Source organism: Staurois parvus, unplaced genomic scaffold, assembly GCF_062004578.1.
Source record: "Staurois parvus isolate SC_StPar_1 unplaced genomic scaffold, SC_StPar_1.0 ptg001741l, whole genome shotgun sequence".
Lineage (NCBI taxonomy): Eukaryota > Metazoa > Chordata > Amphibia > Anura > Ranidae > Staurois > Staurois parvus.
The window spans coordinates 61,881-76,088 of NW_028319537.1; positions in this window are offsets into that span (position 1 = coordinate 61,881).

Below are 14,208 nucleotides of genomic sequence, written 5' to 3' on the forward strand. Positions count from 1 at the left end.
GAATGCAACTCCGTAGATGGAGAGAACAGGGGCCCCTCCTCCCACCCTCCACCGCCTTGTAGTCCACTTCCTGGAACCAGTTTCCATTTACTGAAAACTTATTATCTTCACTGAACTTTTGTACAGGAGACGAAGTACGAGTTGTACGTGTATGGGTCAGGTTGTGGTGGAACTCCGGGCAAAATCAAAAATGATATACAGACTGCAGTGTGTCTGTAGTATTGACAACACCCTTGTATTCCCTGGTCGTTCTGCCAGTAGAGCTGATATTGTTCCACTTTCTTTACCAGGCCAAGCTGTCCAGCAGACAAACCATACAACACTGCCAGGGTTGCTTACAATGGTCACAATAAAGGGGGCTCACGCTGACCACAATACAAGGGGCTCACGCTGACCATAATACAGGGAGCACACTGACCACAATAAAGGGGGCGCACACTGACCATAATAAAAGGGGCACACACTGACCACAATAAAGGGAACGCATGCTGACTACAATAAAGGGGGCACACACTGACCACAATAAAGGGAACACATGCTGACCACAATACAAGGGCACACACTGACCACAATAAAGGGGGTGCATGCTGACCACAATAAATGGGGCACAAGCTGACCACAATAAAGGGGGCGCATGCTGACCACAATAAAGAGGGCGCACACTGACCACAATAAAGGAGGCACACGCTGACCACAATAAAGGGGGCACATGCTGACCACAATAAAGGGGGCACATGCTGACCACAATAAAAAGGGCGCATGCTGACCACAATAAAGAGGGCGCATGCTGACCACAATAAAGAGGGCGCACACTGACCACAATAAAGGGGGCGCACGCTGACCACAATAAAGGGGGCACACACTGACCACAATAAAGGGGGTGCACACTGACCACAATAAAGGGGGAACACGCTGACCACAATTAAGAGGGTGCACGCTGACCACAATAAAGAGGGTGCACGCTGACCACAATAAAGGCGGCACATGCTGACCACAATAAAGAGGGTGCACGCTGACCACAATAAAGGGGGTGCATGCTGACCACAATAAAGGGGGCACACACTGACCACAATAAAGGGGGCGCATGCTGACCACAATAAAGGGGGCACACGCTGACCACAATAAAGGGGGCACATGCTGACCACAATAAAGAGGGTGCACGCTGACCACAATAAAGGGGGCACACACTGACCACAATAAAGAGGGCGCACGCTGACCACAATAAAGGGGGTGCACACTGACCACAATAAAGGGGGAACACGCTGACCACAATAAAGAGGGTGCACGCTGACCACAATAAAGGGGGAACACACTGACCACAATTAAGAGGGTGCACGCTGACCACAATAAAGAGGGTGCACGCTGACCACAATAAAGGGGCGCACGCTGACCACAATAAAGGAGGCACATGCTGACCACAATAAAGAGGGTGCACGCTGACCACAAAAAAGGGGGCGCATGCTGACCACAATAAAGGGGGCACACACTGACCACAATAAAGGGTGCGCATGCTGACCACAATAAAGGGGGCACATGCTGACCACAATAAAGGGGGCACATGCTGACCACAATAAAGAGGGCGCACGTTGACCACAATAAAGGGGGCACATGCTGACCACAATAAAGGGAACACACACACTGAACACAATACAGGGGACACACAGACTGACCACAATAAAGGGAACACACACACTGACCACAATACAGGGGACACACAGACTGACCACAATAAAGGGGGAACACACTGACCACAAAAAAGGGAACACATGCTGACCACAATACAGGGGCACACACTGACCACAATAAAGGGGGCACATGCTGACCACAATAAAGAGGGCGCACGCTGACCACAATAAAGGGGGCACATGCTGACCACAATAAAGAGGGCGCACGCTGACCACAATAAAGGGGGCGCACGCTGACCACAATAAAGGGGGTGCACGCTGACCACTCTGTTGAAGTCGCACCGATTTTGAAAGTAGTTCCTGCACTACATTTTGTGATTTCAGGTACAACGTGCATAGACATCTGTGCATTAAGTCGTAAAGATGTGTTCCGAGTCACATTGGCATGCGACTTTGAAATCGTGCAACTTCAAGTGCAGTTGCACAACTTCAGAGTGAGATCCAGTGTGAGCCAGGGCTTAAGGTGGGGGTTTTGATGCCTAGTGTGCATGAGGCCTCAACTGCTTATGCTGTGTTACTTGGAGTATGGCTTTCATTTGTTGCTTACCTAAAGCCCATTAACCACTTGCCGCCCACCCACAAGACATTTACAGGCAACGTAGCTGTACGTCGCTGTCAATCTTCCGGGATGGCTATCTCACAACTTTGTCAGCAGGTTCCAGGCAATGATTTTGGCTGTGAACTTGCTGATCGGCTGTAGCCAATCACAGTACAGAGTCCTGTGTTTACAAACACATAGGACTCTGTACACAGAACAGCGATCTGGCTGTTTGTTCTCCCTAAAAAGCAGAGAGAAAAAACAGCCAGATCTGTAAGTAAAAGCGGCATTACACACATTACACTTGTTAGGCACACAGTTAACCACTTGATTGCCCCTAGATGTTAACCCCTTCCCAGCCAGTGTCATTAGTACAGTGACAGTGTACAGTATTATATCTGATCACTGTATAGGTATCACTAGTGACGTCAGTGTCAGTTAGTGTACCTCCCAGCAAGGGTCATTTAGTGCAAGATTGCCCACCACACTATCACAGTCACCCTATAAGTCGCTGATCACTGCTATTACTAGTATAGCATCTAAATTCCTGGATATATACTGTAGTTTTAACTTTCACACAAATCCATTAAGATACAGTCGTTGGAATTTTTTTCTATCAAACAAATGTAGCAGAATACATTTTGGCCTAAATTTATGAGGACATTTTATTTTTTTTATTGGATATGTTTTATAACAGAAAGTGTTTTTTTTCACACTTTTTTAACCTTTTTTTATTGATATAATAAGAAAAAAAACCAGCGGTGATCAAATAGCACCAAAAGAAAGCTCTATTTATGTGAAATCAATTATACAAATTTCATTTGGGTACAGTGTTGCATGATTGAGCAATTACCAGCTAAAATAGTACAGTGCTGAACAGCAAAAAAATGCCCTGGTCTTGAAGGGGGTAAAACCCTCCGCAGCTCAAAGTGGTTAACTAGTACATATCCGTCTAAGATTACCCTGTCAGCAGCGTGACAATACTATTGTGCAATTTCACTGCAGAATGAACAGCATTGTCACCCTGCAAAAGGAAGCGGAAACGTAATACGTCTACTTGCTTTATTGTAAAAACTACAATGAAATCTTAAAGTATAACTAACCCCCAGCAGTACAATCAGTCTGTAGATGCAGTAAAGCGTGCTTGTTATACTCACTGTGGAACCGAAGGGGTTAATCTGCGTCACATACTACATACCTCTGAATTCTGTCATATACTACTGACCTCTGCACCACTACACACCTCTGAATTCTGCATCATATACTACACACCTCCGAATTCAGCATCATATACTACTGACCTCTGCACCTCTACTGACCTCTGAATTCTGCATCATATACTACACACCTCCGAATTCAGCATCATATACTACTGACCTCTGCACCACTACAGAATTTTGAATTCTATGTCACATACTACACACCTCTGAATTCTGCATCATATACTACTGACCTCTGAATTCTGTGTCACATACTACACACCTCTGAATTCTGCGTCATATACTACTGACCTCTGCACCACTACAGACCTCTGAATTCTCTGTCACATACTACACACCTCTGAACCACTACTTACTTCTGAATTCAGCTTCACTTACTACTGACCTCAACATCACTACTGACCTCTGAACTCAGCATCACTAACTACTGACCTCCGCGCCACTACTGACTTCTAAACTTACTGTCAATTACTACTGACCTCTGAACTCTGCATCACTTACTACTGACCCCTGGACTCTGCATCTCTTACTACAGACCTCTGATCCTTGCATCACTTACTACTGACCCCTGAACTCTGCATCACTTACTACTGACCTCTGGACTATGCATCTCTTACTACTGACCCCTGGACTCTGCATCTCTTACTACTGACCCCTGAACTCTGCATCGCTTACTACTGACCCCTGAACTCTGCATCTCTTACTACTGACCCCTGGACTCTGCATCTCTTACTACTGACCCCTGGACTCTGTATCTCTTACTACTGACACCTGAACTCTGCATCTCTTACTACTGACCTCTGATCCCTGCATCACTTACTACTGATCCCTGGAATCTGCATCTCTTACTACTGACCCCTGGACTCTGCATCTCTTACTACTGACCTCTGGACTCTACATCTCTTACTACAGATCTCTGATCCCTGCATCACTTACTACTGACCCCTGGACTCTGCATCTCTTACTACTGACCCCTGGACTCTGCATCTCTTACTACTGACCCCTGGACTCTGCATCACTTACTACTGACCCCTGGACTCTGCATCTCTTACTACTGACCCCTGGACTCTGCATCTCTTACTACTGACCCCTGAACTCTGCATCTCTTACTACTGACCCCTGGACTCTGCATCATTTACTACTGACCCCTGAACTCTGCATCACTTACTACTGACCCCTGAACTCTGCATCACTTACTACTGACCTCTGGACTATGCATCTCTTACTACTGACCCCTGGACTCTGCATCTCTTACTACTGACCCCTGGACTCTGCATCTCTTACTACTGACCCCTGAACTCTGCATCGCTTACTACTGACCCCTGAACTCTGCATCTCTTACTACTGACCCCTGGATTCTGCATCTCTTACTACTGACCCCTGGACTCTGTATCTCTTACTACTGACACCTGAACTCTGCATCTCTTACTACTGACCCCTGGACTCTGTATCTCTTACTACTGACACCTGAACTCTGTATCACTTACTACTGATCCCTGGAATCTGCATCTCTTACTACTGACCTCTGGACTCTGCATCTCTTACTACTGACCTCTGGACTCTACATCTCTTACTACAGACCTCTGATCCCTGCATCACTTACTACTGATCCCTGGAATCTGCATCTCTTACTACTGACCTCTGGACTATGCATCTCTTACTACTGACCCCTGGACTCTGCATCTCTTACTACTGACCCCTGGACTCTGCATCTCTTACTACTGACCCCTGAACTCTGCATCGCTTACTACTGACCCCTGAACTCTGTATCACTTACTACTGACCCCTGGACTCTGCATCTCTTACTACTGACCCCTGGATTCTGCATCGCTTACTACTAACCCCTGGATTCTACATCTCTTACTACTGACCCTTGGACTCTGCATCTCTTACTACTGACCCCTGGACTCTACGTCTCTTACTACTGACCTCTGGACTCTGCATCGCTTACTACTGACCCCTGGACTCTGTATCTCTTACTACTGACCCCTGGATTCTGCATCACTTACTACTGACCCCTGTACTTACTACTGACCCCTGAACTCTGCATCGCTTACTACTGACCCCTGGACTCTGTATCTCTTACTACTGACCCCTGGATTCTGCATCTCTTACTACTGACCCCTGGACTCTGTATCTCTTACTACTGACACCTGAACTCTGCATCTCTTACTACTGACCCCTGGACTCTGTATCTCTTACTACTGACACCTGAACTCTGTATCACTTACTACTGATCCCTGGAATCTGCATCTCTTACTACTGACCTCTGGACTCTGCATCTCTTACTACTGACCTCTGGACTCTACATCTCTTACTACAGACCTCTGATCCCTGCATCACTTACTATTGATCCCTGGAATCTGCATCTCTTACTACTGACCCCTGGACTCTGCATCTCTTACTACTGACCCCTGGACTCTGCATCTCTTACTACTGACCCCTGGACTCTGCATCTCTTACTACTGACCCCTGAACTCTGCATCGCTTACTACTGACCCCTGAACTCTGTATCACTTACTACTGACCCCTGGACTCTGCATCGCTTACTACTAACCCCTGGACTCTACATCTCTTACTACTGACCCTTGGACTCTGCATCTCTTACTACTGACCCCTGGACTCTACGTCTCTTACTACTGACCTCTGGACTCTGCATCGCTTACTACTGACCCCTGGACTCTGTATCTCTTACTACTGACCCCTGGATTCTGCATCACTTACTACTGACCCCTGTACTATGCATCTCTTACTACTGACCCCTGAACTCTGCATCGCTTACTACTGACCCCTGGACTCTGTATCTCTTACTACTGACCCCTGGATTCTGCATCGCTTACTACTGACCCCTGGACTATGCATCTCTTACTACTGACCCTTGAACTCTGCATCACTTACTACAGAGTTCAGAGGTCAGAAGCAAGTGATGCATGGTTCATGGGTCAGGAGTAAATGATGCAGAAGTCAATGGGCAGTAGTGAGGCAGAGTGCAGGGATCAGTAGTAAGTGACCCTCTGTCTCACAGTACAGTCAATATCACTTAGTCTAGGTTCACACTAGTGCATCTGTGACTTGATCTGATTTTCAGTTACATTTTATAGTGCGTTTTTGACGAGTTTTTGATGTTTTTCATACAAACGCCTTTTTTGAGGGGGAAGGAGATTATACAAAACTTTGCCAAAAATGCATGAAAAATGCATCCTGTTCCATTAAAGTCTATGAGGCACAAAATCACACTGCATCACACTAAAATAGCGCCTGTACCTCCTCCAAAGTCGCATCGCAGGTGCATCGCATTGGTGTGAAAGGGTACCATTGGAATCAATGTGATTTTCATTGTTTTGCACTTCTTTGCGAACCAAGTGGCATCTGAAATCGCACTAGCATGTACCAAGCCATGCAGGCAGGAGTCAGAAGCAGACACACAAGGGGCAAACCAGAATAATAGCATGTCATGTCCCTTATGCTGATTTTTTTTTTTTTTTTTTGTCGGGCTAAACCTAGGTTTAATAAATAATTAATCCTTTCGGCCGGTCCAGTTTTCATGCTGCAATCTGATCTTTGCATTCTCTGCCAACAGTCATCCTGGAGGGTTGTAAATCCTTTCACTTGACTTTTATAACTGCATGGGTGTACTTTATCAGTGAGCTGTTGCTGCTGCATTCTAAACATGTAGTTCTCAGTTCTGACCAGGGGATGGCGCTAGATACACCATTATCAGTAGGAGATTGGCTGCTGTATTTAGAGAACAATGCTGATTTCTCCTTTCGCTAGAAATAAGTCCGACAATATTTTAAGGAAGCCGATAGCACTTAGCGGTCAGATTCACAATTTCCAAGAAGATCCCGGCGGCCCAATAGGGGGGTGTTGATGCCCAGGAGGTGCAGGTGGTTCCCATTCACGGGATTGGTGATCACAGCGGCCATCACTGGTTCCTAATTGCAAGCGGTGACCAAGAGCTGATGGTGACAACTCGGCCAATGTGCTGGGAAGGCGACATAAGCACATGCGCTGTACACATCTTCAGGGCCCGTAGACGCATACGTGGACGCAGATGGGTTTTAAAGACAATTTTTTTCTCTTTTTGGATAGAATAAGGGAGGGTTATAACGCCCGCCATTTTGCTTTTTTTTTGCCGTTTGTGTCTCATTGGGAAGATTTCCCTTCAGTTCCTGTCCTATAGCTAAAACAGGAAGTAAGAGGAAATCTCTCCAAAGTGAGGGAATCCCGGTGTGTCACCAGAACAGTCCCCAATTGGATATTTCCCCTCTCTTCCTGTTCTGGTGACAACCCAAAATTTGGGTTGTCACCAGAACAGGGACCAGTTCGCTCAGTTCCCGGTCTTCACTGAGCAGAGAGTGGTGACTGTCAGTCACTGGCTCTCTGCTCTTTCCATCCACTACTCATTGGAGTTCCGGGCTGTGGAGGGGTGGGAGCAGGCTGTCAGTGGCATAATGCTGGTCAGGCATCTGGGTGGATCCCGACAATAAAATTGGGAATCCCCTCAGAGCCTGGATCACGCTGAGTGACGTCAGCCGGCAGCAGACTTTAGCCCGCTGTTGGCTGAATCTGCAGAACTAAGTGCACTCCTGTGATCCACAGGAGGGCCAAAAGAGCTTTCTCCTTTAAGTGGCTTCTATGTGATTCATTCGTCCAATAGAAGGCTCCCTAACAGGAGAAGATATAAATAGAGGGCTGTGGGGTGGGTGTGGTAGGAGATTGGCTTTGGAGGAGAAGATGGGGCTCATGTGTGAGGCTGGCTCTATGCCAGATGAAGGCAACGTGTGTAGTGGCCTTTCCCAGGCTTGGGATCACCCTGAACACCAACCTTGTTCCTTTGGCCTCAGCCCAGGAGACAGTAGCTGTGTGACATCCCCATGACAAAGGACACACCCCATGTGTCATGGCTAGGGATGACCATGTTCTGTACTGAAAAAGTGTTTGCACTGAAGATGTTTGAATTTACCTTTCCATTTGGTAAAGCAAATAAGAGACTATTGGACTCCCTTTATTTGGCCCTGTGGCCTATACATGGAAACTGTAAGTAATGTAGGCCTCTGTATGGCTGGATACATGCGGGATGACCATGTTCTGTAATGAAGAAGTGTTTGCACTGAAGATGTTTGAATTTACCTTTCCATTTGGTGAAGCAAATAAGAGACTGTTGGACTCCCTTTTTTACGGTGCTGTGGCCTATACATGGAAACTGTAAGTAATGTAGGCCTCTGGGTCCTTCAGAGGAGTGGTAGAAGATGTGGTTTTCTTGCGATGTGTTGTCATGTACCTGTATGCAGAGCCTGAGATGTGGGTGACCTCTTGAACAGTTCCTTTTTGAGCACCCCTGGATGTTGAGACCGGGTCTACAGAAAAAAAGGAAAGGAACCAGTGCCAACCTGTAGACCCTGATCAGGAACCTGGGAGTGCTGGTGTCTGATGAGCAGGAGGACAGCTGATGGTGCACCATGGAGAAGCCAAGTCCAGTTACTAAACCTGAAGAGTTCAGGTTTAAATGGGCTGCTTGGCAGCAATGGACTTGTGTGCAGGAGCCATGGACTACTTGCAATCTGGCAGCTGGCACCAAGTTCCTGACTAATATATGGACGTGAAGTGTAATGACTCACTCCAGGGATGGGGGTTCAAATCGGTGAATGATACCTGGGAACCTGAACCTTGTGTCCATGTGCAATTGGCCCCACCTAGAGAGGTTGAGTAGCAGATATCTTCTGGTTTGTGGGTGCCCGCCCCCCCCTCTGTGAAGCCTGGCGTTTTTACCTGATTGTGGAGAGGATGTCCCTGCTGCTGATGCTGCTGAGCCCCAAATGGAGAGCGGGTGTAAACAGGTCATCACCCCAGAAGTTGGTAAGAGGCTGCTAGAAAAACCCTACTGCACCCTATTAACCACTTGGACTCTGGAAGAGTTTTACCCCCTACTCAACCAGGCAATTTTTTTGCTGTACTGTGACTTTAACTGGTAATTGCACTGTCGTGCAACGCTGTTCACAAACAAGATTTGTATCGTATTAACAGATTTCTTTTGGTGGTGTTTGATGGGTTTATTTTTTGCAATATAAATGAAAAAAGACTGAAAATTTTGAAGAGAATTTTTTACTTTCTGCTATAAGATTCAATAAAAAAAATCAAATTTTTGGCCAAAATGTGTTCTGTTGCATGTTCCAATAAGTGTACAGATTTGTGCCTGTAAACTATGGTGTGTATGTATGCAGGGGTGTCCCTAGGGTTGGTGTCACCCGGTGCGGTAACACTTGGTGACACCCCCTCCGACGATCCCCGCGGAATGGATGGGATCTGCGGATTGAGCATAAAGGATCAGAGTCCGATCCATTATGCTCAATCCACAGATCTGATCCATCCTGCGGGGATCGTTGGCTTTCTTTACAACTTACCTTTTTGTGGAGCGGGTTCGGTGTCACCCCATATAGGTTCCATGCTGACGATCCCCGCAGGTTGGATGGGATCTGTAGATTGGGAAGCATGACTGGACGCCGATCCATTATGCTCAATTATTATGCTTCCCAATCTGCAGATCCCATTCATCTTTTGGGGATTGTTGGCATGCAACCTATACGGGGTGACACCGGACCCACTCCACAAAAAGGTAAGTTGTAAAGAAAGCTGACGATCCCCACAGGATGGATCAGATCCATCCTGCGGGAATCGTTGGCTTGCTTTACAACTTACCTTTTTTTTCGTGGAGCGGGTCCAAAGTCACCCCGTGCGGTCGGTGTCACCCAGTACGGGCCGCAACCCCCGCACCTGCCTCAGGACATGTATGTATGTGTTTTTTTTTTTTCTTAAATACTACTAATGGTGGTAATCAGCGACTTATGGAACTGATAGTGTGGCAGGCAATCTGACGCTGGGGGGCAACTGACCGCCAGTGACATTAATACAGTGATAACGTTATGCTGTCACCAGGGGCGGACTGACAATGCATGGGGCCCCCGGGCAATAGGGGATCATGGGGCCCCTGTGTCCTTGCCCACACTCAAAGCACACCCCAAAAAGCCTATAAAAGGTACAAGGGGCATTTCATGGGGCCCCCTACTGACCCCGGGCCCTTGGGAAGTGCTCGAATGGTCAGTCCACCCCTGGCTGTCACTGCACTAACGACACTGGCTAGGAAGGGGTTAGTATCTAGGGGTTTAAAGTGTGCCTGTGTGTTAAGTGTGCTGCTTTTTCTTCTAGAGCTCCAAGTTTCTGGCAGATCGTTCTCTCTGTACAGAGCTCTATGTTTAATGTCAATGCAGCGCTCTGGGCTGTGATTGGACACAGTTGATCAGCAGGTCCTGGCTGGAAATCATTGGCTGGGGCTTGCTGATAGGCTTCCAATGTGTACAATCAGTGGGGGGCATGGTCAAAACCCAGAAGTTGGCAGCAATGTATGGTACATTGCTTTGCTGCTGTATGCAGTACATTATGGATGGTCGTAACCCCTTAATGCCAATGCCTCCTGGCCCTTTAATAGATTTCTGATGCTGGTAGGCAGGGCTGGATTTCTGGTCATATGACCGGCGTGGTTGGCTGTCACATGATCAGAAAGCTCCCAATCACAAGTAGTTTTGGAGCTTCCTGTTAGCCTCTTGGCACTGCTCCTGTTTGTTTATTTATTTATTTTTGTATGTGTTTATGCGGCCTCTCAGCATTAAGGCCCACCCACTGAGAGGCCGCATGTATGCGCAGGGGTGGTGGGAGGAGTTAGGGGGTTAAAGAGGAATGGCGTTGTCTACTTGGGTGGTGCAGGTGCCTACACCTAGGTTCTGAGGAACTTTCTTGGTATATTACAATAAATCTTCCCTCTTCCCCCCTGGTGTGTGGAATGTGGTGAATGACTGACTGAGGCCAGTGAAGCAGCACAGAAGACAATGTCAAGAGGAGGGAAATCACAAGAAGGGTCTGAATGAGGTGGCGGAGGTAACTGAGTGGGTCCAGGTTGCCCATGCCCTTATACTTGCCTTCAGGATATTTTATGGAAATATCAAAAGGGCCATCTCAGTCTTTCACATTGAAGAGAATATCTGTTCTTGGTGTCCAGTAGGGGTGTTCCACCGTCATTTAGGCCCTCTGGCTGGGATGGCTGGCTGTATAGTATCTCTACTTGCATGATGGGGGTCCTAAAGGATCTTCTCTCTGGAAATAGAAACCCACTGGGTGAGGTGGTGTGGAGGGTTGCAAGGGGCCAAGGTCCCCCTAATATAAGTAGTGCTAACGTGTCTGGCCAGGGGGTGTCGGAGTGGCACTATCGGTTTGGAACTGCACTGACTGAAATAGCACTGGGCCACATCGCGAAAGCCTTTTCCTGCACCACAACCCACAGGCTAGGCTTTTTGGCTTGGACCGAGGCAATTTTTGTTACCAGGCCATAAGGCCTAGCCAGCTCTGGCACCAGTGCCATCCCTAGGAGGGTGTGGGCTGCACCTGGTGACACCATCACAGGGGGTGCAAGATGCCAGTACAGTGACAGCTGCCCCTGCCCCGGTGTAGCAGAAAAAAGGGTTTCCCCTGAAGCAAATGCACATGTATCGGTTTCAGGCCGATCGCTGGCTCCGTGCTAAAGTCGGAGTTCAGCATTTTCGGCCTGAAACAGGCACATGCGCAGTTGCTTCAGGGGATACAAATCTTCAAGGGATACTCATGTTACTGCTACACTGGCACCGCTCCTTCCTCTGTGGAGGGGTGACACCATGTGTTACTGCACCGGGTGACCCCCAACCCTAGGGACGCCTCTGACTGGCACCACTTAATTTAAAAAATTTTTTATTTTTCTCACATGTATGTCACTTTGCACTTGTATGTGTGGGTTTTTTCACTTGGATTGTAGAGCATGGGTCTTCAAACCTACCCTGAAGTCTAGGAGGGGTAGGATTTGTGGCCATTGGGTTCCTTCCTCCCCTGCCCTTGGGTGTCTCTCTTTGGGATTGCCCCTCCCCTAACACTTGTTGGTTGGCTTCAGCTGACCATGAGGAGTGGGGTCCTCCAGGACCAAAGTGTGCCTTGTACCTGTCTGGAGTCTTGTGCCCTAGGAGGTCAGGGATCCTCACTGGGAGGGGATCATATTACACACACTTAGTCCACTTTTTGGTGTGGGTTCATACTTTTTTTTTTTTTTTTTTTTTTTTAACCCTACTTTTGGTTTGTTTTTGTTTAACATGCCACAGGCTTGAAGGGTGAAAAAGGAACCAATAAGGAGTGGTCAAAATCATTAGGTAATTATCCATCTGGGCACGTGTGGTTTTTTTGGTTTTTTTGGGGGGGGTTTCTATTAAGCACACCACAACAGAGCACCTTGGAGTCTGGGCCCCTAATGTAACTGTAGAACCTAAAACAAAGATATTGATTTTTAAATCACTGTTCCAGTGTCACCTCTTGCTCCATTAACCATAATCCACATACTGTGGGCATCCTGTAGACTAGAGGCAGGAGAGAGGTAATACAAACCGCAATGAATTACAATTATTGTAGCAGAAAAGGTGGTAGCTTTGTGTCCACATGTGGCCCCCCGGTGGAAGATGGACATCAATAGAACCCCTCAGAATTGGAAGCACCATTAAAGGGCCCCAGTCACCAGACCATTTCTTCCAGCAAACCTCTTCCCATAAGACTGTTAAATTTTATTCATGTAATTTACCTGTAAAATCCTCTCTAGACATTCAAATGCCCTGAGGCTGGTTCTAGGTGCCACCATCTTGGATGTGAAGTCAGCAGACTGAATTCTCTAAGTGACCTTTTAGTATTCCCCCTTTGTCCCTCCCCCGCAGCTATAGTAAAGGCTGTGTAGGTGAAGGGAGGGGCAAAGGAGCTGGGTCAGCGCACAGTAATTAGATACTCCCAGAAGAAAGGGCTATGACACGCAAGGGGACTATGTTGGGACATTGACTCTCCTTGAGTAATCTAGTAAGTTTGATGGTACACTGCAAGGTAATAAAAATTTATGGAAAGTAAAAACACTGCAAGTTTTATAAATGTTGGAATTTTTCTGGGTTTTTCCCTGCAATTTCTGTAAGGTGGTGGCAGGGTCTCTTTATCTCTTGTGCGCAGTCCTGAGTCTCAGTGTTTACTATACATCACTATAATCCTGCACAATACTACAGAGTGCTATTCTTAGAGTCCAAGAAGGAACTTGCTATGGTTGTTATTGGCAGTCGCCATTTAGCAGGCCAAGGACTGATTCTGTCCCAGGGATAGTTATGAGAAATCTACATAAGAGCAGTATGTGTTAGTCATGCAGGGATGTCAAACTGGCGGCTCTCCAGCTGTTGCGAAACAAGTCCCATCATGCCTCTACCTTTGGGAGTCATGCTTGTAATCAATCTTGCAATGCCTCATGGGACTTGTAGTTTGGCAACAGCTGGAGGGCAGCCAGTTTGATACTCGTATGTTAGTGTTGTAATAAGACCATTAACTCCTAAGTCAGGGTGATCCAGAAGGCTCCTTTGGTTCTCTAGTAATGGGCCCACCAGGGTCCTCAGACACACTGGAGGGAAATCTGCAGACCTCAGAACTCTAGACACCCTGTGTGCAAACCAACCTGGCCTGATCAGAAATCAAGACCTCGATCCGGCCCACTTTGCCTGCTGACCTTTATCCTGTTCCTTTCTCCTAGGCTCAAGTCCATGTCCACGAGTAGTCCTTTTGGAGCAGGATAAAGAGCCATACAAGGACACGGCGGCACAACATTTCAATGGGTTGTAAACACCCTTAATAGCACCTTGACAGAGGTATAAAAAAAAGGGAGACCCTATGCTCT